The 24,987-nt window shown below is 33.9% G+C and overlaps 2 pseudogenes; both read right to left on the bottom strand.

Annotated features, from left to right (window-relative positions):
* Positions 1-2,996: 2,996 nt before the first annotated feature.
* LOC149232233 (UDP-arabinopyranose mutase 1 pseudogene) lies at positions 2,997-4,097 on the bottom strand (annotated as a pseudogene).
* Positions 4,098-21,707: 17,610 nt separating this feature from the next.
* Positions 21,708-22,808, bottom strand: LOC149232232 (UDP-arabinopyranose mutase 1 pseudogene; annotated as a pseudogene).
* Positions 22,809-24,987: the final 2,179 nt, after the last annotated feature.

Here is a 24,987-nt window from a genome sequence, read left to right as displayed (position 1 = left end):
ATTTTCATTCTTTTATTAATAAATTGCCTGAAGTGGCCGCGTTGGCTCAGGCCGTGGACTGTTTCCCTCTTTGAGGGTTTTAACCACGTCAAAATACTGGTGTATTGATCTGAGATCTGGTTGTGAGCGGTGTCCTTTTGGTGTTCTGTCTGAGGAACTTACCCTGTAAATTCCTACAGTTTCTAGACTATGTTGATCTTCTAATATTTCTTGGTTTTGTATATCTCAAACCTTTCCCTCTTTTCTTAGTATTGAAGTCCCAAATCTCTGTTTCCTTTCCTCAACATAGGTTGTAATATTTCTTTGGTTAAAACGATCTCTTATACAAGCATCTAAACCAGAACTATACATTAATTTACTTTCAATTCTTTTGATTCTTCAGCTTCTGTTAAATAGCTTCCAATAACTTTCTTGCTTCCAAATTCCTTATTCACTTTAAGCTTGTCTTCAGATGATAACATAGGTGCACTACATGTAATATCCATCTCAACTAAATTCTTTTCATTTCTATTCTCATAGTTTTCTTGCATTATGATTTCCTTTCAATTACCAATTAAAGAGAGTTGCATCAGTGATGCTAGCTGTACTTTGTTCAACAAACTCAAGTTTAGACAACTACCCAAAAAACTCACCATCATCAAGTCTATTCATGTTAATAAAATCCCCTAACTCTATTCATATTTCAATATTAAAAAAGACAAATCATGTAAGATATACTAGTAATTAGCATCATTATATTAATTAAAAATATAATCAAATAACTAAATATTTCGTAATCACTAAAATAAGAATTAAATATTGAAATAAAAAAAATATGAAATAACTATTTGAAATTTGAATAATGAATAAAAATATATGTAATAATATTTTTTTAGATAAAATGTTTATTAATAAATAATTAAGGTTTAGTGGTTAATTCAATTTTTCATATTGATAATTCAAATTCAAAATTACATGAATATGAATATTAAATAATATTTTTTAATATATATTTGGTATATTTTAATGTAATATGTATATTATGATTTTCTTCTAGTATTTATATTAAAAAAACCAAAATTACAATGTAGCAAATTGAATTTTATTATTTTTATTACTTTTAACTTTATAAGGATAGTACAAGATCTCCCAACTTTATATTATTCTTAACCGATATATAAATGTTTATCTATCAGTCCTTTACTTATTATAAATTGGATATATTAACACCCTTATAACACCTTATTTAAGGTTCGGAAACATTAACTAAATAAATCATATGATAAATGAAATTACCAAATAATCAAGAAAAAAATGTATGGATTGCACATTCTTTGAATTTATTGCCATTAAAATTGATTATCATTGGGAGTGTGTATTATTTAAATGAATACCCTACTTACTCAGTTTTAACTCTAAAATAAAATCTTCCTCGGTGCACTGTATTATGTCCTAATTGATTATCATTAGGAGCGTGTATTATTTAAATGAATACCTTACTCATTTATTCTAATTTAAAAATAAAATCTTCCTGGTTATATTTGGAAATATTCCTTGTTATATTTGGAAATTGTTGTGTGCATTGTATTATTATTATATTTAATTTTTATTTTTATTAGTGATATGATAAATTTGTGAGGTAATGATTTTGATTTTTAAACTAAAACATATAAATTCCTCATATAAAATGCAAACAAAAATCCCATATTATATATATATACATATAATCTGTGGTGACAGTTCAATTGATGATTAATATGTGAACAGAAAAATGCAAAGTTCAAAAGCCCTTGTTATGACCAAGCTTAAGAAAACAGTGATAGACTAGAAATCATCAAAAATGTACTAGTTATAACTACACGCTGGGGAGTTCTTCGGAAATAACAAAAGAAATTATATATATTTTTAAATACAATAAGAATTACTCCCAATTTCTTTTATCTTTTTGTGTTTAATAAAATCTAAAATTAAACTCGAAAATAATGATATGCCATTAATCACAATGAAAAAAAAAAAAAAAATTATCTTTTCATTTGAACAAAAAAAAATCAACTTTTTCATCTAATACAAAACCACCAACAACAACAAGGGTGAGACTACTACAAATCAATTTTACAAAACATAAACTATGTAAATCATAAATATGCGCATAACATATTGAGAGAAGGCTATGTCATGAGAGTCTTTAGAGAAAAAAACGTTGTCATGAAAGGTAGGGTATATTACCCTACTAAAACACCACGATTTTACCACGACAGATAGAATAGTCACGACATACATGTTTACGAAAATTGAATTTCATCAATCTCGATCCAATAACATACATGTCATTGCATTGTCATTTTGCGTTAAACATTCAAAATTTTCCAACTAACACAGCGGTCTGCAATTTATTACACACACACAAAAAACCTAATCTCAATAGCGGAAGTAGATCCATGCAGATACTCGATACATGGCATTGCATTGTCAGTGTCATTGATACTCGATCCATTTTCATTTTGTGTTGAACATTTAATTATGTTTTTCAATAAACACGGCGGTCGGGAATTACAGTCCCAGAAAAACTTAAATCTCAATGGCAGAAATAGATCCATGCAGATACTGGATACAAGCATTATCCATGTAATAACTGAAACAAATAAAATATGCAATTGCAGCACCAAGAAAAACGTAAACCATCCATCCATGCAGATACTCAATCCAAGCATTATCCATGTAATGACTGAATGCTTCTCGAGATGTCCATGTAAGACCTATTATTATCTAACCGAATAGAAAACATATCCATGCAAATACTGCATGCAGATTCTCAGAAATAATTGCATCCCAACAAATGTTTCTCTGGATGTCAATGTAGCCCCTACCATTATTTAACTGCATTAAAAAAAACAAGTAATAACTACAGCTCAACTGAATAAACTATTCATCTACCAAAATTCTCATGCCAAAATAATAAGAGGCACTACCGCTCAGAGCTTACAAATGCAAGTAATTAATGTGGGAGATCCTTGCAGCTACTTCGCGGGTGACTTAGCTGATCCATTCGGAATTACTTCAGCATGGTCGGCAGTGGGATTGAGCTCATCCCAAGCTTCAATCCAAGTGACCATGGCATCTGCCAGCTTCTGGAAATACGGATCTATTACTCCAAGTTTCTCCCTTACCTGCTTTGACAGCTCAATGTAGCATTGCTGGACAGAGGTACATTCCTTTGGAAGTGTGGCAGATTGGAAAAATGGAATAATGTCCTCTTGCCAGAATATTCCCTTGTATTCTTTCTTCAAATTAACAAAAGGGTTACTGGCCTTGCTGTGCCAAATGTATGGCAGCCCTGTCTTCACACCCAATCCCAAGTGGTCGCAGATGACCTTGACACACCATCCTGCCCACATATCGTCATAGCGACCAATAGGCTGGCCATCACCCATCAAGCCAAAATACATGGCAGGGCCAATCAAGTCCCGATTGAAGGCCAAATTCATGCCACACATGGGGAAAAGCGTACCCTTTGGAATTGTCAAAACTGCATCAACATATCTGGTGTTGCGTTCGGAAGGTTTGACAAGCTGTGTGGGGGCATCGTAATCAGGGATATTCATCCAGAGGCCATGAGAAACTGCAGTGGGTGTTCCATGGCGAAGGCTGAAGGGGTACCCACGTACAAAATCTGCACCCTGTCTGTATGGATCATACAGTGTATTGAAAAAGAATGGAGTTGAAGGAGAAAGCAAATTCATAATGTGCTGCTGGAGAGCATTGATGTCATTGCCGGAGGGATCCTTGGCAACGAAGCAGTCATCGTCAATAGTAAAGATGTATTTCTTCTTAGAGACCATGTAGCCGAAGCAACGGCAGGCACTGTCCTTGAAAGAGATGCAGGAGGCCTTGGGGCCAAGGATCCTCTCGATATCATTTCTGTTGTACAGTTCGTAATCGAAACCCTTAGGCACACTGATGGTCTTCGACGGATCGCCATCCTGCACAATGATGAGGTGGTAGGGCTCAAAGAATGGCCTCCACATCTCCAAGAAATCCAAGTTCCGGATCGTGGGTATCACTATGTCCAGCTCCTCCTTCAGGATTGGGGTCGCAGCACTCGAAGTCGAAACTGCCATTGTTACTGGATCAACTGACCTACGTGCCAAGAAACCAGAAATGAAAGAAAATGAAATACACACAACCCAATCTTCCACAACCCCAAAGGACTTTTCCTCTCAATCGTGATTTGGTTTCTCTCCGTAAGTGTATATATAGGTGTGGAAGAGCATTCCCCGGCAAGGGGTTCAAGAGATTTGTTATCTGGGGATTCACGCTCTTGCCCAGACTCCGGAAGCCTGGGATAAATCACAATTAAAGTCTCCGGTTTTGACGGTAATTTTGCTTTTATAAAACTTGCTTTTAAAGTAAATTGTCCCGATTCCAGATCATCAATTTTATAAAAACTATAAAAACAAAATATATTAAACGTAAAATAATCTAATTACCCTATATTAAACGTAAATCATCAAAATCTAATTACCCAAATATATTAAATATAAAATAATCTAATTACCCTATATTAAACCCTATATTAAACACAAATAATTAAAGTCTAATTACTAAAAGCAAAATATATTAAACGTAAAATAATCTAATTACCCTCTATTAAACACAAATAATCAAAATCTAATTACCCAAATATATTAAATATAAAATAATCTAATTACCCTATATTAAACACAAATCATTAAAGTCTAATTACCTAACTATATGAAACATAAAATAATCTAATTACCCTATATTAAACACAAATCATCAAAACCTAATTACCCATGCTAACCAAACTCATTAAACATAAAATACTCTAATGACCCCATATTAAATGCAATCTACCAAACATAGAATGATCTAATTACCCCCATGTCAAACACTTCTCAACTCATCAAACACAAAATGATATAATTACCACCGCATCAAACGCCTCTCCAAAAGGGCTCCACGTAGTTGGCACTCCTTGTTGTTGGATTTTGCTAGCTGGCTTCTTTAAAGGGAAGGTTGCCATGACCCACATTTCCTCCAACGGGTGCGAACATGCCATATCATGTGCGCATTAAGTCAATGGGGTCAATGGGTGTGAACGTGCCATATTTAAGGTTGACAATATTTCACAATTATTTATGTAATATTGTTATTTTTTATCTATTTTTTTTTTAATTAAGTACTTTAAGTTTAAGTTTAGGTATAGAAAAAGGTTTATTTATTAGTGGAGTGTTATCACTAGCATTGCTAATCTATTAATGGGATTTTATGAATAAAAATGAGATGGAAAAATGATATACCCACTAGTGGGATGCTATCACTATGTTTGCTAACCCATTAGTGGGATGCTATGAATAGGAATTAGATGGAAGAACGATCTACCTACCCATTAGTGGGACGCTATCACTATGATTGCTATTAGTGGGATACGTGGAATGTTATCACTATGATTGCTATCATCAGGTTTGTGGGATGCTATCATCCCTTGGCATAGTTTAATTCCCCTAAAAGTGTTTCCCACCCTACCTTTCTCCATGAGGTTTGACCCTGACACTTGGTGGAGATTAAACCCCACTCAAACCAACTGCGCTACATTGTCTTCCACTTGAATTGTTACTTCCATATAATTTGATATTGCAAAGCCTTCTTTATGTAGGTATAGTGGTAATATGGTTTTTTTATTAAGGCTAACCATATGGAATTTGAACTGGCCACCTATAGCAAGGAGCGCCTTAATAGTACACTCATTCACCATCAATCCAATGCCCTATGGGCTAATAGTAATCAAGGTTGAACAAGCATTCAAATCAAAATATATTTTAATGGTAGATTACTCATAGCCAAAAGTTGCTTTAAGAGTAAGTCTAATTAAAAATTTGTGTTTGATAAGTAAGTATTCATCTTTTCTAATTTTTTTTCTAAGGGTTTTAATTTATTTTTAAAGGAACACCTAACATCTAATGAGTAATATTAATTATTGTAACAAAGTTGGTCCAATGCAAGAGTAAGAACCTTATTGACTTCTTTAAAGTTGGTAAGGATTTGTGAGATTTTTTGCTAAAGTGAATCGGTAAATCATTGGAGTAATTTGAGTAAGGCCCAATATCAAATTTAGCAGTTGCCACTATAACACCAAGAGTATATCCATCAACCCGTATGCCATATATCTAAGGAATTTATGACTTAGCAAGATTCGAGACTCCACGAGGGAAGGAGAGTCCACTCCTTAAGCCTTATCACAACAGGCCAAAGATGTCCTCTTGCGAGATTTGAAACTTGGTGGAGGTGATAGCGTCCCATTGTGCTTCTAGATTTTAACATACAAACTAAACATTGTTGAGGTAGATATCAATTTGGATCACTGTACCAATGAGACAAGGTAATAATTTTGACAGCATGAGAACATATAACTATGTTGGGAAACTAAGTTAAGGTTTGTTGAATTAAAGATTAATGCTCTTATGTTTGTCGATATGAGGGGATTTTAGATTTACAACCATTTTGGGAAGTCAACTCCAATATTTAAAGCCATTTGAAGCCTAATAGATGTTACTCATAGGAAAATTTTCGTTTTATTATATTTATCGAAGTATGTAATTGTAGAATAAATTTAGAGTGGTGGTGCTGTATGAATGAATCAGGTTGAGAATGGTGGCCATTACTTCATATGATTAAAACTTGGTTTTATTCCATATCTCTAATTCCTCTAAGCTTTAAAAGTAGGATACATTTGCAGTATGTATGATACTTTTGGAAAGATCTTCTAGGGCTCTTTATCCTACCAAGAATAATCAACGCATATACAGATGCAATTTTACTTTCCTAATAAAATTACAAGATTTTATTTCCTTGAAAAAAAACACAAAAAAAAGGTGACATTTGCAATGGTTGTTGGTGTGCTGGCAACTCTCACTTTGTAGGCCATTGTCTCCCTACTTAAAGTGGTATCACAGAAAACACAATTTTTCTTGTTGAAAACAAATTCAATGAGAATTCCAACAAAAAGTGAAGGCACTAGGGATAAGTGTTCCCTATCATGTAGATAGTGTTGTGAGAGCATTGTGAACTATTGAAGGGACGTCTATCAAAGATATGGATAAGCACATTCGATAAAAGTGTCCCGCTACTATGGAATGCAAATGCACTTGTGTAATTCAGCTTAGGTGCCTATGTTATGGAAACACGTTGTAACTTATACATCACAAAGATGAACCACATAGTGATAAACACTTTCAATAAAATCTAAGATGAATGCCTCTACTACAATGACAAAAAAATAGAAACTAAACTAGAGAAATTCAAAATATCACCTCTTAAATAATTGCATCTAAATTGGAACATTTTTTTTCCATTGAGGTATCCTTGGATTGGTGAAACGACATGTCTAGATTTGAGAAATCTAATATAAACATTGATCTACAACAAAAAATGATGTCTAGTATCAATGAAACAATTAAACAACCATTCATGTTGAGTACAAATGAATATTACAACATTAGAAAAAGAAGTTACAAAGAATAACAATCAATAATAAAGAATTAATGATTAAAAAGAAAAACAATCCAAACATTTCATTTTGCTTGTCCCTTACAACTAAAGCAATTTACCAAGGCTCATTTTATTTTTACAATAAGAAACTCCATAATTAACCTCTTAAAAGAAAGGAAACGTAGTCACACTTACTAGAAAATCCACATATAACCAAAATGACATCACAATGCATTCAACTTTACACTTACACATCACAACAATGAATATGCTTCCACTAAATTTGAGTATACTAGATCTCTTAACAAATGAAAACGAACCACTTAATATAGTACTTATTGATGAATCATCATTGATAAGGTTTTCAATATTATATAACATGGAGAAAAGGCTTAGATAAATTCTACACGCTTCAACAACACCTTTCAAAAATGTCAAAATCATATTTTGTGGTGGCTCTATCAAGCATAACCTATCTATGATTCTTGGAGTTTTGAAAAGCCATGTTTGTCCTATGAAATGATGTCCTATAGCTTTTGGAGAGATATCATAAAATGTTTCAAGCTCAAACAAGTCATGAGGTAAGAGAACAAAATCTTCATATCTAGTTTTAACAGAATTAGGACATGTTCTCAAACACGAGATGATGTTAACTATATTCAAAGGATATTATCTCGAAACATTTGGTGAACAATTTGTTTACCCATCTATGTGGGTTCAAGTCTATGGAAGCATGTTATATCCAGACCATTAGTGATGTTTATGAAATAGTCGCGTTTGGTATAACAGTAGCAGCCATATTTTCAAAGATACCGATTCTCCAGGAATTCTCATTAATGTTAAAAAAACATGATGTTAACTATTTTAATAAACACTACTACAAATGTTCAACAAATGATCCAATTTGTAGTTTTCCCATAGGAACAAACATCTCGAAGAATATAAAGATAAAATGTTGGCACTCGTCCAATCATAAGCATATACATTAAAATCATATGATAACAAAACACATTCCATGTAAAAAAATTCCTTTGAAAACAAGAAAATGCATGTCTTCTACAATTGTCTTGAAATGATATATGTTTGTTGAGTTAATTGCAAGTAGCGATGTCATCAATATGGCTTAGTGAACGATGCAAACGATATAATTTTTTCCATTATATAGAGCATTGATTTCATATTGTCTAATTGAATCCATAGACATAATAGTTGTCTTAGTTAAAAAACATGTAATGCAAATTTGTTCATGTCTGGCATGCCCCATCATTGGAATCTTATCATAAGAGTCTACAGACAAACAAAATAAAGAAATGAAATATCGTTTGTCCGAGAACAATTCCTTGTCTAGTTGATGTGTGGTCAAACAATACATAAATCATGAGGAAGAATGATGGATGGCTTGGTATTTGAACCCACTAGAGTTAAACAACGCGGACATGTGCACACAACAACCATTGTATCCATAAGCAAAATACAAAGAGAAACTTGAAGAAAGTTGGTGTTGAAAATTAACAGCTTTAAAAATAAACATATTACCAACTTGAATACGGCATGTAATCAATATCAAAATAGTATTTTCGCTAATATGCCTATTGAACGCACAAATCTTGCACATGGACGTTGAAGCTACTATTAAAGAGTATGAGCTCATGGACACTGGTGTATTGTGCTTCAAGAAACATTAACAAACTTAATTGCAACGAAGAGTATGTTTGCAAATAACTATTGTTATTAGTCAAAATTTTTCTTTCATGGATTTCCCAAGAAAATAAGTTGATAGGTAACGTCAATTATCAATTGGATGATGTTTTTCATCTCAATAATGGTATTGAAAAAAATGTCAGGGTAATGAAAGAACTAAGGAAAGAAATTCAATGCAACACCAAACTCTCCAATCCATGATATCTTAGTTTTCGATAATAGCATAATGCAGTGTGTGAATTATACACTTTAATACCGATAACAACCTACACTCTTAGAGGTACCATGGTGCAATCTACTTTTGTGGATTTTGTGTACATGCGTGACCTAAGGATAACCTGTTTACTGTTAGTTTCTATAGCATCGGATGTGTTCTCACCAAAAAATTTGGTGGAGAGGTTAGAATGCATGAGATCTCCAAAACTAAGAAATTGTTTCTGGGAATTCCACTTCAATATGGCTTAATTGGATTATTAAACAATTTTTAAAAATTTCGTGAGTCTAAACTTAGGGAATATGGTTAATTAATTAGAATTAATTAAGTCGAGGTGTGAATCATCTATAATTTCACATGGATAGATCCAGAAATGATCTCAGCCATCAATTAAGATTTAATCTTGGTCATTCGTGTCCCAACAGGAATACATAAGAAGGGATCTATGTGGTGATGGAGAGGGCATGAGAGTCACTTGGAGAATTCAATTTTCTAGAGTAGCAGCAGTTAGTTGCTGGAGAGTTCGAGCTTCAATGAGGCAACGAAGGTAGCGAGGGGCAGGGACGGTGGTCCGGATGACCTTTTCTGGATCTGAAAAGGTAGCGGCAAGGGGCCGAGTTATTCCCAGTGAGACAATGCAGAGGAATGCACAGTTTCTCAGAGGAGAGGAGTGTCGGATAAACGATTTACTTAATAGAGATAGGCATAACCAATTCCTCATAGGTGGTTCAGATGTTAGACGTCATAGGGTTTGTGCAGAGCAGCGTAGAGGCTAATGCACAAGGTCTGAGAGGACAGGTTTATGAAGAGAAGTTGTGTCGGGATTACTTGTGGAGGAAGGGTAATTCCCTCACATAATTTTTCCATATTTTTTTGTTTTTTGGATTACAACTTGAGCTTCCACAGTTTGTGCTCAAAATTTCACTACTGCATTGATTTTCCCAAGTTGGGTTCTTCCGGGGACATTTGTCCAAAAATAACGGTTTCCTTTTTATTGTGTGTATGTGCTAGTATTTTCTCAGTTTCCAACACTATTATTTCCGCAATTTTATTTGTGAAGGTTGCAGTGTGATTTATTCAGTTTTTATTGTAGTAAATATATTTTTAAATTATTTAACAATTAGAAGAATAATTTCGAGTTGCTGCAATAGGATTTCAGTTTCAAAATTTTCACATGGTATCATGTTAGGTCCCTATAATACTAGTGATTCCCCCATTACTATTGTCATTGTAGCCCTTATTGTTATTGTTGTGCCCCTGTTGTCCCCATATTGTTATTATTGTGCCCCACAGAAGCCCACTATTTCTATTGTTGTGCCCTTATATTATTATTGTTATGTCGGCTTTGATTATATTGTGACCCATTAGACTCCTATATGTAGAAAGGAGGTTTTTTCATTTGTATCATGGAAGAATGATTCATTTTGTGTAATGTAAATGAGGTTTCCTCCCTCGAAGAGGCTGATTTTGAAGTCATTGATCTATCTCTTCTTCTATTTTGTGAGCTCGTTACATAACATTTGGTATCAGAGCTTTGGATTCTAGGGTTTCGCTTCTCCATACAGGTCATCGTTGCATTTTCGCTATAACTTTTTTTTCTATGACTTTTCAGAAGCTGCAATTAAAACCCATTTGACCCTAAATCTCTATGAACCTCAGATATGAATTTCAGATCTTTTCTCGCTATATTTCCAGAGATAGGATCCAAGGAAGTTAGGGTTTTCGCAGGCTCCCGAATTATATCTCAAACATGTTACGTGGGGAAAATCGTCATAACTTTGTCTCTGAGCATCTGATTGAAATTTTGTAAGAAAAAAAACACGAGACAAAAACAATTGAATAAAAGCGCAATAACTCACCTTAACTAAGCTTAATTGCAATCAAATTTTGTTAAGGTTGAGTTTTTACGTTATCGAAATCATGCTCAAAAATTTGTTATTGGTTTTATCTAGTGTTATCTCTTCAACTATGATGCAGGAAAGGAGAACTGTAAGGGCGCTTTATCTGCATGATCAATTGATGAATTTTTGATTGAGGATTGTTTTGTATGAATCATCAAGCATTCACAAATAATATTTCTTTATCTTTATGAAATGTTATGATTCAAACATAAATTGAGGAAATTGTTTTTTTTACAAATCGGATTTATTATCGCAATTGTGAAATTGGACTAACCATTTGAAACGAAGACACATCATGAAACTGTTAATTATGCAAATTTTTCGTTTGTAGCTAGAGAATTTGATCACTTCTGTTTGAACACAATTATGTTTTCTTTCCATATTAGTGCCATGTTTGTTTTCAGGTTCTATGACAATCGAAGAATTGAAGGAGGCCAATTTGTGCACGATTAGTTTTCTAAGACCAATTTCAAGAAACATGAACCAATTGAATCCATTTCTATCATCCATAAATTCCATCATTTTTCGTCTCCAAACTCACAAGCTATTCAATCACTTTCACTAAGCATCGTCATCGCCATTTTCCTTGTAAGTGTTGCATGTTTTCCACAACATTTTCCATAATTTCCATTCATTAACCCATTAATAGAGACATTCAACTCGCTTACATGCTGATTTTTCCTGTTGCTTTCTGTTCACTTGTTTACCCTCTTGTCATTTTCCTTTTCGTTAAATAAATCTTGCTTGACGCAAATTTTCATCTATAGACCTTCCAAAATCATCATTTCATACTCATTAGATGATGGGGGATTCATAATGCCTCCCTTCTAACAAGGCTTGGCCTATTGACATCAACACATTATCTAGCTTCAGGGCTAGAGTCCTTATTAATACCTTGACGCTTGTATGAATCAATGACAAGTTCTCTCGCCAACAATCATGGGAATACATCAATGTCCCTTGATCGTTGGATCTTGGAAGTGGCTCGACATCAGCTCATCTATTCGCACTTTGCAAGATTTACTTAGGTACCTTGGCACTCGTTGACATTAATGACACGTTTTCCTCGCATTGGTTAACGAAATTCATTAATGGCGGATAATCCAATGACTTCTCTTCATGCTCGACAACAACACATTTATTTGCATGACTAGAATTGTACCATCGGGTTTTGTAGCAGGTGAAGACTATATCATTTCAGCGTTTTGCAGTAGATACAACAGATTTAGGAGGAGAAATGAAGAATCCACTTTCACCACCTCATCCATCATTTATGCAACTAAGAAGCAGATGAAATTCTACATTCTATTCCATGATCCAGCAAAAGCTATAGCTTCTCTACATATGCACAGTTTTTCCACTTGCTAGGTAAGTAAAGGTATGTTATTTTCTAGCTTTTAATCATAGAATTCCTTGAATACTGAAATTATAATTTTTGGAAAATACTTCACCATATTTCCTTTCTCATTTGAAAAAAAAAAACTGTAAATACCTTTGGTTGGGGGGTGGGGGGGTGAGGAGAAGGGACATCCATTTATTATCACATCCATATCACTTCATTTCATCCTAACATACTTGTCCTAATCAATTATGATTGCATTATGGTTCAAAGTTTATGTGATTTGCAAATAAATGCCTAAATGATGAGCATATTGTATGGTTGATTTAAAGATGTATTTTTAAATATGTTCAGTGAATCTTGCTGCGCCAAAAGGAAACAAGGCATTGGTACACAAGAGCCAATACCAATTAAGATTTGGTTGTCACACAAGGACCAACCAAACATGTTGCAATTCAATGTATGATAAGGAATACTTTGCAAAAAGAAATGAAATTGTCAAATGCAAAGTTTAAGGACAATTAATAGAAGCCAAACTCATTCAAAAGTAAATCATGATTAAGAAATGCAGTAGATTGAATGAGGACATGAAATAACGTCAGTTGGGGGTATGTAGAGTCTCCAAAATGTCCTCAAAATATCATCCACTTTCACCTTTATTGCCACCATTTAACTCACATGTCGCAACTCCATAGCATATAACATTTCATTAGCCTCCATTTTCATGATTACATGGGGTTACCTTTGTGTTTTCCAAAAGCTAATGATTTCTAGTATTTTAAGTGAATTTATTGTTGAAACTTAGAAAATTGACATATACCTTCTAATAATTAAAAGTGGCTTGAGTTTCATGAGATGTGTAGGTCATTTGGAAGCTTCCAAGGTACCCTTATGTGGCCTCCAATGCTCAAATTCGAATTCCCTTCAAGATATGGAAGAAGATTTGCATAAAGGTCAAAGAGGATATGTGTATCATCATTACCTATTTGAGTTGTAACTCTATATGGGCCTCATAACTACCTATTTGAGTTGTAACTCTATGAGATTTTATAGGGATCTGGGGAAAGAATAATGGACCTCCATTAATGAGGTAGCTTCTTATGTTTTTGTATAAATAGGAGAGCCTCCTCCTTTCAGAGGCATGTGTAAAGTTGGAGATACTCGGGTGTTCAAGTTAATATTACTCATGTTTGAATGGAATTTAGATTTAGCACCATGAGCACGAGTGATGTTCACCTCTTTCTGGTAATGCTTGCATTGGGAGCCTCTCAAATCGCCATCTCTCATGCTTTTGGATTGGCCACCTATAGTGTGTGAGAATTATTGTTTTTCATAGATTAAGATTTATACTTTCATAGATTAAGATTTATTTCCTTCATATCTTTTCTTATGTGAGAGGTTAAGAGTGTTTTTTTTTTTATTTTCTTTCATATCTCTTCCTGTGTGAGAGGTTAAGAATGACTGTTTTTGCTTTCATTTCATCTCATGTGCTTTTGATTATTTATTTCATAGGACCCTGATATGATAATGCACACATGATCCCTTAGAGTAGATTTCATTTCATGCAATTTCAATTCCGGCAAGTGTGGTATATTAATATTTGCTTCCTGCAAGTGTGGTAGATTAAGATTTCAATTCCTACAAGTGTGATGGATTAAGATTTCAATTCCATGCACTGTACTATAATTTCTTTTGAATTGATTTTGGAATTTGAATAGGTGAATTTGGTTTGTCGTTATTTGGTTTCGTAGTTATATTGATCTAAATTGAAAGTTAATTTCTAGCATATATAGTGCATGCACGCTTCAAAAGTTTTACGAAATTCCCGGGTTGACAATTAAATGATATGTAATTAATTTGCGTCAACACAACTACAAGGCTCTCCATGTTACAGGCGGTGGAGATTGGAATTAAGAAGCTGAAAACATGAAAGACAAAGGACTTGGTTGAACTCCAAGCAGAGTATCTAAAATGGGGAATGAACACTCTTGCACCACACATCATGGAAATATTCAATAACATCATTCAGCAAGGTCTCCCAAGGGACTGGACAACTAGACTAGAAATACCCCTTTTTAAAAGTGGAGGCATTAATAATCCTTCCAATTATAGAACCATTATGATCAATCCTTTGTTTGCAAATATTTTGGGTAACATGGTAGAAAATAGAATCCGTAACTGGGCAGAAGTAAAAGAAAAGAGGGCAAAAGAACAAGCAGGTTTTAGGCCGAAGCATTCTACAGTGTATCATGGTATCACATTGGGACACATTATTGAAAAGGTTTAGGGGGACAAAGAAGAAGTATTCTACTGCTTTGTGGACTTCAAAAAGGCAGTTGACACAGTCCCTAGAGATAAGTTGTGGTGTAGAATGGAAGAGCTTGAATTTCATTCGCATTATAGATATGTTGTCCATAGAATTTATGAAGAGGTGAAAGTCAAAATTAGAACCTCAATGAGTATTTCAGAAAGCTTTAGAAGTGACATTGGAGTCAAGCAAGGTAGCACTCTATCTCCTGCTCTTTTTGGTTTATATATTGATAAACTTGAAGAGTGGCTAAATCTGCAAGGTGGAGATGGTGTTCGGTTGGGGGAGTTTGTGATAAAACTTCTTTTATATGCTGAAGATCTTGTTTTGATATCTAAATTGGGCCATGGATTGCAGATGCACTTATATGCTCTTGAGCATTTTTATAGAGGAGTGGGGATGTAAGTCAATATTAGCAAGACCAAAATAATGATTTTCTCTAACAAAAGGAAGCAGAGCCAGTGTACGTTCTTCTTTCAAGGCAACATTCTCGAAGAAGAAAATGAGTACAAGTACCTCGGGATTGATTTCAAAAATAAAAAAATTATTGGGAGGACCGCAGGAAGAAGAGAATTTCAAGAGGGTGGAAAGCAGTATATTCTCTTCAAAATAGTTAAAGTGATTTTTTGACTCCTAGTTTGTCCAGTGATTCTATATGGATGTGAATTTTAGGTTGGCAACAGTCCCGTCTTAAAATGGAAACAAATTGAGAAAATCCAAAAACGCTCGATCATGAGCAAGTTAAAAATAAAAGGTTTGGTACCTTATGAGATAATGTTGACTGAAACAGGAGTAACTCCCATTGAAGCAATTGCTATGGTGCAACTCAAAATATATCTTAAAAGAATTGAGCAAATGGGAGTAGGTAGATGGCTTAATGTTATTTTCAATGAAGGCATGAGTGAAAGAAAGAAAACATGGATGAGACAAAACCACACATGGATGCAAAAATTGAATATCTACCTCAATGTCTGTCCCACAAATAGAAAGGAGCTAAATGATTTCGTTATAGACAAGTTTCGTAAACGGGTATGGGGAAAAGAGTTGGGTAGAAAGAAGAAGTACTACATTAAGGAATTCAACCCTATGTGTAATCTCCAACAAAAGGAGTACATTAGAGATAGCATTCCGTGGAGGGAAAAGGTTATTATTTCTCAATTAATAGCCAACTCACATAAAACTCGGTGTGAAATAGGATGGTGGAAAAGACCTAAAGAAGCTTGGGAAGAACAGGTGTGAACATTTTTCACGTCTGGGGTAGTGGAAGTGGAAAAGCATTTCACTTTGGAATTTGATGCATTCAAAGACATCAAAGAAAGTTATGGGAATAGGTTAGCATCAGTTTCTTGGCATTGTCCTTTCAGCAAGGGGATTATTGGCAGGTTGGGCCAACTCATCAGTAGTTTGAATAAGAAAATGATTGAATTGAAAAAAGTGAAGAATTGGGAACTGATGGTCCCACCGACTATTTTTAGTCTCATGGATGTTAAAATATCATTTCATTTCATTTCATATACTGCCAACCCATTAATGTATCAATGTCACAGTATATATTGGTAGTTGAGGCCTTGGATCCAAGCTCACGAGGAAGGATATCAGAAGTTGAGCAGTATGTTGAAGTGACAACCTTCCTCTACATAAGGTTGCTCATGGCTGCACGCGACATAAATGTGTAGAGTATGCCGAATGGACACACACGTCCCAAAGAGTATTGTATGAGAGAGAAAAATTTAGTGATGTGATAGAAATAGACAAATTGGAGAGTAAATAGTTTGGGAAAAGCTAGAGTCTTACATCTTCTCTTTTCACAAGTTTCCTAGGGAGTGCAAAGATCCATTCCTCAACATTTTTTCATTTTTCGTAGGTTGGGAGTGGGACATGGTAGCGGATATCATGGGAAGGACTGTTTTGGATAGGCTACAAGGTAGAGCACTTGTGACCAAAGGGAAAAATGGGATAGTCATTGTCGTACACATACATGATGTCGTTATGGAAATCAACAGAAGGAGAACAGAGGGGGTGAAATTCAACTTCACTATAATAAGGGAATTTCTGTACTTTTTGGGAAATGAGGATGAAAAGCTATCAAATGTATGATCTTGATCCATTTATGTTTTATACCATGTCTATGTTATAACTAACCATGATGTAATCGAAGGGAGGGGATTTGTTTTCGCTAACCAGAAATAATGGTATCATGTGTATCAACAGTGCTTTGTGCACTTAAAGTAATGTTTCATTAAAAAAATAAGTTACTAGATTATATTTCACTGACCATTCTTGCATTTGGAAACTTAAAACCAAACTCAGTAGAGGAACATTTAAAAGCTTTTTTTTTCTTAAAGGACGCAATTCTAATTCTACATCAACCTTTCACAGATGAAATGACTGAGATATTTAATTTATAAACCTACCAAGGATTTAAATCAAATCAATAAGGAAAATATACTTCAAATATTTAGTCCGTGTTTCTTCATTGTGCTTTTCTTATTTATTTTCAAAATAGAGCATTAATGATTTGAATATGATTTTCACATATCATTTGATTAATTTGCAAATGCCTTCAAACCTTAGGTACATGGAGATAATGGAAAATTATCAAGCAGCTAATGGGTTGTTAATTTGTAGATATAATAATTATCAAGCATTAATGAGATGATCAAAACCTAACTTATTTAGAATGACCAAAGACACAATACCTTTAAACATAATCCAATGCATCCTTGATATCCTCTTTGAAATGGCGATCGATCCCTAGTCTCTCAACAATATCAAAAACTCACAAGCGTTCAAGTAGATCAAGCGAATATTGAAAAGGCAGTGCAATAACAAATTCTCCATTTAACAGTTTTTACAAATTATATATATAGAAAAGGGCCTTCCTGAAATAATATTTTCATCTTGATTCCATGGTTTTTGAATTTATTCAAGATGAAATTCAAGAATTCCAAACATTTTTTGTTCCTTGTACGCATGAAAACAACTGCAATAGATGTCGGCGAGCTGAGCAATGATCCATCCTTGAATTGAAGTTTGATTATTTTCTCCCAATCTATTGATTCTTGCAGGCCTCCCAAAGAATACAGTAATGTTGCTCAAAAAGGCATAGGGAAGATTAGTAGGAAGCTTGATACAAAACCTACAAATTACCAATAGGGGATGATGCAAAAATTGTAGGTTAGCATGGACATCTCCTTATTGTTCCTACCAAAACTTCTTGTTAGAGTTCAAAAATAATATGAAAATTTGCATCTTGACATGCATGAAACACCACAACATGTTGCAACAGTTTCTTATAAACGAACTCAATCTCAGCTGATAGGGCATGTCTCTTCCCATGCTCCTGTTTTGCTCGAAACTTCTCATTGATGAGATATTTAGTCTCAACTCCTTACAATTGTAGCCTCTAGACTAGAATTATGTTCCAAGGTCTCAACTATCATGGGATATCCTGTAATGGCCATCCCATTTAATCTAATCATCAAATAAAATAAAAGAACATGCTCACCTTGATAACTTACTTGTGCATCAATGTCCATATCAAATAATGGTGTCACTATTGAAGCATCATCTGATGCGTGCGAAAACTTTGCGATTTCAAATGGATTAGGTTGTCTAAATTGGATTTTTTGTATAGACTTTGGAACTTTTCATGCCACCCCTAAAAAATTTCAAAGTGAAATCCTTTTGTAGGCTTTTTCATGAGTGCCTATATTACGTTTTTCTTGCCTATCCATTGATTTTCCTATCTATTTCTATTCCATGATGATAGGAACACAACACATGAATTTTCATTCAGAGGGATATCAAGTTGTTTCTAGACTATGTTGATCTTCTAATATTTCTTGGTTTTGTATATCTCAAATCTTTCCTCTTTTCTTAGTAGTGAAGTCCCAAATCTCTGTTTCCTTTCCTCAACACAGGTTGTAATATTTCTTTGGTTAAAACGATCTCTTATACAAGCATCTAAACCAGAACTATACATTAATTTACTTTCAATTCTTTTGATTCTTCAGCTTCTGTTAAATAGCTTCCAATAACTTTCTTGCTTCCAAATTCCTTATTCACTTTAAGCTTGTCTTTAGATGATAACATAGGTGCACTACATGTAACATCCATCTCAACTAAATTCCTTTCATTTCTATTCTCATAGTTTTCTTGCATTATGATTTCCTTTCAATTACCAATTAAAGAGACTTGCATGAGTGATGCTAGCTGTACTTTGTTCAACAAACTCAAGTTTAGACAACTACCCAAAAAACTCACCATCATCAAGTCTATTCATGTTAATAAAATCCCCCTGACTCTATTCATATTTCAATATTAAAAAGACAAATCATGTAAGATATACTAGTAATTAGCATCATTATATTAATTAAAAATATAATCAAATAACTAAATATTTCGTAATCACTAAAATAAGAATTAAATATTGAAACAAAAAAAATATGAAATAACTATTTGAAATTTGAATAATGAATAAAAATATATGTAATAATATTTTTTTAGATAAAATGTTTATTAATAAATCATTAAGGTTTAGTGGTTAATTCAATTTTTCATATTGATAATTCAAATTCAAAATTACATGTAATATGTATATTATGATTTTCTTCTAGTATTTATATTAAAAAAACCAAAATTACAATATAGCAAATTGAATTTTATTATTTTTATTACTTTTAACTTTATAAGGATACTTCAAGATCTCCCAACTTTATATTATTCTTAACAGATATATAAATGTTTACCTATCAATCCTTTACTTATTATAAATTGGATATATTAACATAAATTTAACTTATTAAATAAGCATGTAAAAATGTGTACAAACTTTTTTACATTACACCTATATTGGCTGTTATATTATTCTTAACCCATATGTAAATGTTTATCAACCAATCCTTTACTTACTATAAATTAAACATATTTTTACATTACACCTAGAAGACACCCTTATAACACCTAATTTAAGGTTCCGAAACATTAACTAAATAAATCATATGATAAATAAAATTACCAAATAATTAAGAAAAAAATGTATGGATTGCACATTCTTTGAATTTATTACCATTAAAATTGATTATCATTGGGAGTGTGTATTATTTAAATGAATACCCTACTTACTCAGTTTTAACTCTAAAATAAAATCTTCCTGGGTGCACTGTATTATGTCCTAATTGATTATCATTAGGAACGTGTATTATTTAAATGAATACCTTACTCATTTATTCTAATTTAAAAATAAAATCTTCCTGGTTATATTTGGAAATATTCCTTGTTATATTTGGAAATTGTTGTGTGCATTGTGTTATTATTATATTTAATTTTTATTTTTATTAGTGATATGATAAATTTGTGAGGTAATGATTTTGATTTTTAAACTAAAACATATAAATTCCTCATATAAAATGCAAACAAAAATCCCATATTATATATATATATATATATATATATATAATCTGTGGTGACAGTTCAATTGATGATTAATATGTGAACAGAAAAATGCAAAATTCAAAAGCCCTTGTTAAAGAAAATAGTGAGAGAGTGGAAATCATCAAAAAGTGTCCTAGTTATAACTACACGCTGGGGAGTTCTTCGGAAATAACAAAAGAAATTATATATATTTTTAAATACAATAAGAATTACTCCCAATTTCTTTTATCTTTTTGTGTTTAATAAAATCTAAAATTAAACTCGAAAATAATGATATGCCATTAATCACAATGAAAAAAAAAGAAAAAAATTATCTTTTCATTTGAACAAAAAAAATCAACTTTTTCATCTAATACAAAACCACCAACAACAACAAGGGTGAGACTACTACAAATCAATTTTACAAAACATAAACTATGTAAATCATAAATATGCGCATAACATATTGAGAGAAGGCTATGTCATGAGAGTCTTTAGAGAAAAAAACGTTGTCATGAAAGGTAGGGTATATTACCCTACTAAAACACCACGATTTTACCACGACAGATAGAATAGTCACGACATACATGTTTACGAAAATTGAATTTCATCAATCTCGATCCAATAACATACATGTCATTGCATTTTCCAGGACATTCCATTTTCATTTTGCGTTAAACATTCAAAATTTTCCAACTAACACAGCGGTCTGCAATTTATTACACTCACAAAAAACCTAATCTCAATAGCGGAAGTAGATCCATGCAGATACTCGATACATGGCATTGCATTGTCAGTGTCATTGATACTCGATCCATTTTCATTTTGTGTTGAACATTTAATTATGTTTTTCAATAAACACGGCGGTGGGGAATTACAGTCCCAGAAAAACTTAAATCTCAATGGCAGAAATAGATCCATGCAGATACTGGATACAAGCATTATCCATGTAATAACTGAAACAAATAAAATATGCAATTGCAGCACCAAGAAAAACGTAAACCATCCATCCATGCAGATACTCAATCCAAGCATTATCCATGTAATGACTGAATGCTTCTCGAGATGTCCATGTAAGACCTATTATTATCTAACCGAATAGAAAACATATCCATGCAAATACTGCATGCAGATTCTCAGAAATAATTGCATCCCAACAAATGTTTCTCTGGATGTCAATGTAGCCCCTACCATTATTTAACTGCATTAAAAAAAACAAGTAATAACTACAGCTCAACTGAATAAACTATTCATCTACCAAAATTCTCATGCCAAAATAATAAGAGGCACTACCGCTCAGAGCTTACAAATGCAAGTAATTAATGTGGGAGATCCTTGCAGCTACTTCGCGGGTGACTTAGCTGATCCATTCGGAATTACTTCAGCATGGTCGGCAGTGGGATTGAGCTCATCCCAAGCTTCAATCCAAGTGACCATGGCATCTGCCAGCTTCTGGAAATACGGATCTATTACTCCAAGTTTCTCCCTTACCTGCTTTGACAGCTCAATGTAGCATTGCTGGACAGAGGTACATTCCTTTGGAAGTGTGGCAGATTGGAAAAATGGAATAATGTCCTCTTGCCAGAATATTCCCTTGTATTCTTTCTTCAAATTAACAAAAGGGTTACTGGCCTTGCTGTGCCAAATGTATGGCAGCCCTGTCTTCACACCCAATCCCAAGTGGTCGCAGATGACCTTGACACACCATCCTGCCCACATATCGTCATAGCGACCAATAGGCTGGCCATCACCCATCAAGCCAAAATACATGGCAGGGCCAATCAAGTCCCGATTGAAGGCCAAATTCATGCCACACATGGGGAAAAGCGTACCCTTTGGAATTGTCAAAACTGCATCAACATATCTGGTGTTGCGTTCGGAAGGTTTGACAAGCTGTGTGGGGGCATCGTAATCAGGGATATTCATCCAGAGGCCATGAGAAACTGCAGTGGGTGTTCCATGGCGAAGGCTGAAGGGGTACCCACGTACAAAATCTGCACCCTGTCTGTATGGATCATACAGTGTATTGAAAAAGAATGGAGTTGAAGGAGAAAGCAAATTCATAATGTGCTGCTGGAGAGCATTGATGTCATTGCCGGAGGGATCCTTGGCAACGAAGCAGTCATCGTCAATAGTAAAGATGTATTTCTTCTTAGAGACCATGTAGCCGAAGCAACGGCAGGCACTGTCCTTGAAAGAGATGCAGGAGGCCTTGGGGCCCAGGATCCTCTCGATATCATTTCTGTTGTACAGTTCGTAATCGAAACCCTTAGGCACACTGATGGTCTTCGACGGATCGCCATCCTGCACAATGATGAGGTGGTAGGGCTCAAAGAATGGCCTCCACATCTCCAAGAAATCCAAGTTCCGGATCGTGGGTATCACTATGTCCAGCTCCTCCTTCAGGATTGGGGTCGCAGCACTCGAAGTCGAAACTGCCATTGTTACTGGATCAACTGACCTACGTGCCAAGAAACCAGAAATGAAAGAAAATGAAATACACACAACCCAATCTTCCACAACCCCAAAGGACTTTTCCTCTCAATCTTGATTTGGTTTCTCTCCGTAAGTGTATATATAGGTGTGGAAGAGCATTCCCCGGCAAGGGGTTCAAGAGATTTGTTATCTGGGGATTCACGCTCTTGCCCAGACTCCGGAAGCCTGGGATAAATCACAATTAAAGTCTCCGGTTTTGACGGTAATTTTGCTTTTATAAAACTTGCTTTTAAAGTAAATTGTCCCGACTCCAGATCATCAATTTTATAAAAACTATAAAAACAAAATATATTAAACGTAAAATAATCTAATTACCCTATATTAAACGTAAATCATCAAAATCTAATTACCCAAATATATTAAATATAAAATAATCTAATTACCCTATATTAAACACAAATAGTTAAAGTCTAATTACTAAAAGCAAAATATATTAAACGTAAAATAATCTAATTACCCTCTATTAAACACAAATAATCAAAATCTAATTACCCAAATATATTAAATATAAAATAATCTAATTACCCTATATTAAACACAAATCATTAAAGTCTAATTACCTAACTATATGAAACATAAAATAATCTAATTACCCTATATTAAACACAAATCATCAAAACCTAATTACCCATGCTAACCAAACTCATTAAACATAAAATACTCTAATGACCCCATATTAAATGCAATCTACCAAACATAGAATGATCTAATTACCCCCATGTCAAACACTTCTCAACTCATCAAACACAAAATGATATAATTACCACCGCATCAAACGCCTCTCCAAAAGGGCTCCACGTAGTTGGCACTCCTTGTTGTTGGATTTTGCTAGCTGGCTTCTTTAAAGGGAAGGTTGCCATGACCCACATTTCCTCCAACGGGTGCGAACATGCCATATCATGTGCGCATTAAGTCAATGGGGTCAATGGGTGTGAACGTGCCATATTTAAGGTTGACAATATTTTACAATTATTTATGTAATATTATTATTTTTATCTATTTGTTTTTTTTTAATTAAGTACTTTAAGTTTAAGTTTAGGTATAGAAAAAGGTTTATTTATTAGTGGAGTGTTATCACTAGCATTGCTAATCTATTAATGGGATTTTATGAATAAAAATGAGATGGAAAAATGATATACCCACTAGTGGGATGCTATCACTATGTTTGCTAACCCATTAGTGGGATGCTATGAATAGGAATTAGATGGAAGAACGATCTACCTACCCATTAGTGGGACGCTATCACTATGATTGCTATTAGTGGGATACGTGGAATGTTATCACTATGATTGCTATCATCAGGTTTGTGGGATGCTATCATCCCTTGGCATAGTTTAATTCCCCTAAAAGTGTTTCCCACCCTACCTTTCTCCATGAGGTTTGACCCTGACACTTGGTGGAGATTAAACCCCACTCAAACCAACTGCGCTACATTTTATAGGTCTTCCACTTGAATTGTTACTTCCATATAATTTGATATTGCAAAGCCTTCTTTATGTAGGTATAGTGGTAATATGGTTTTTTTATTAAGGCTAACCATATGGAATTTGAACTGGCCACCTATAGCAAGGAGCGCCTTAATAGTACACTCATTCACCATCAATCCAATGCCCTATGGGCTAATAGTAATCAAGGTTGAACAAGCATTCAAATCAAAATATATTTTAATGGTAGATTACTCATAGCCAAAAGTTGCTTTAAGAGTAAGTCTAATTAAAAATTTGTGTTTGATAAGTAAGTATTCATCTTTTCTAATTTTTTTTCTAAGGGTTTTAATTTATTTTTAAAGGAACACCTAACATCTAATGAGTAATATTAATTATTGTAACAAAGTTGGTCCAATGCAAGAGTAAGAACCTTATTGACTTCTTTAAAGTTGGTAAGGATTTGTGAGATTTTTTGCTAAAGTGAATCGGTAAATCATTGGAGTAATTTGAGTAAGGCCCAATATCAAATTTAGCAGTTGCCACTATAACACCAAGAGTATATCCATCAACCCGTATGCCATATATCTAAGGAATTTATGACTTAGCAAGATTCGAGACTCCACGAGGGAAGGAGATTCCACTCCTTAAGCCTTATCACAACAGGCCAAAGATGTCCTCTTGCGAGATTTGAAACTTGG

The sequence above is a fragment of the Pinus tabuliformis genome, chromosome J (genome assembly GCF_031772625.1).
Source record: "Pinus tabuliformis cultivar Carrire ecotype Pingquan chromosome J, CPIR1, whole genome shotgun sequence".
Classification (NCBI taxonomy): Eukaryota; Viridiplantae; Streptophyta; class Pinopsida; order Pinales; family Pinaceae; genus Pinus; species Pinus tabuliformis.
The sequence above is the reverse complement of the archived record's forward strand: the minus strand, read 5'-3'. Positions and strand labels throughout refer to the sequence as shown.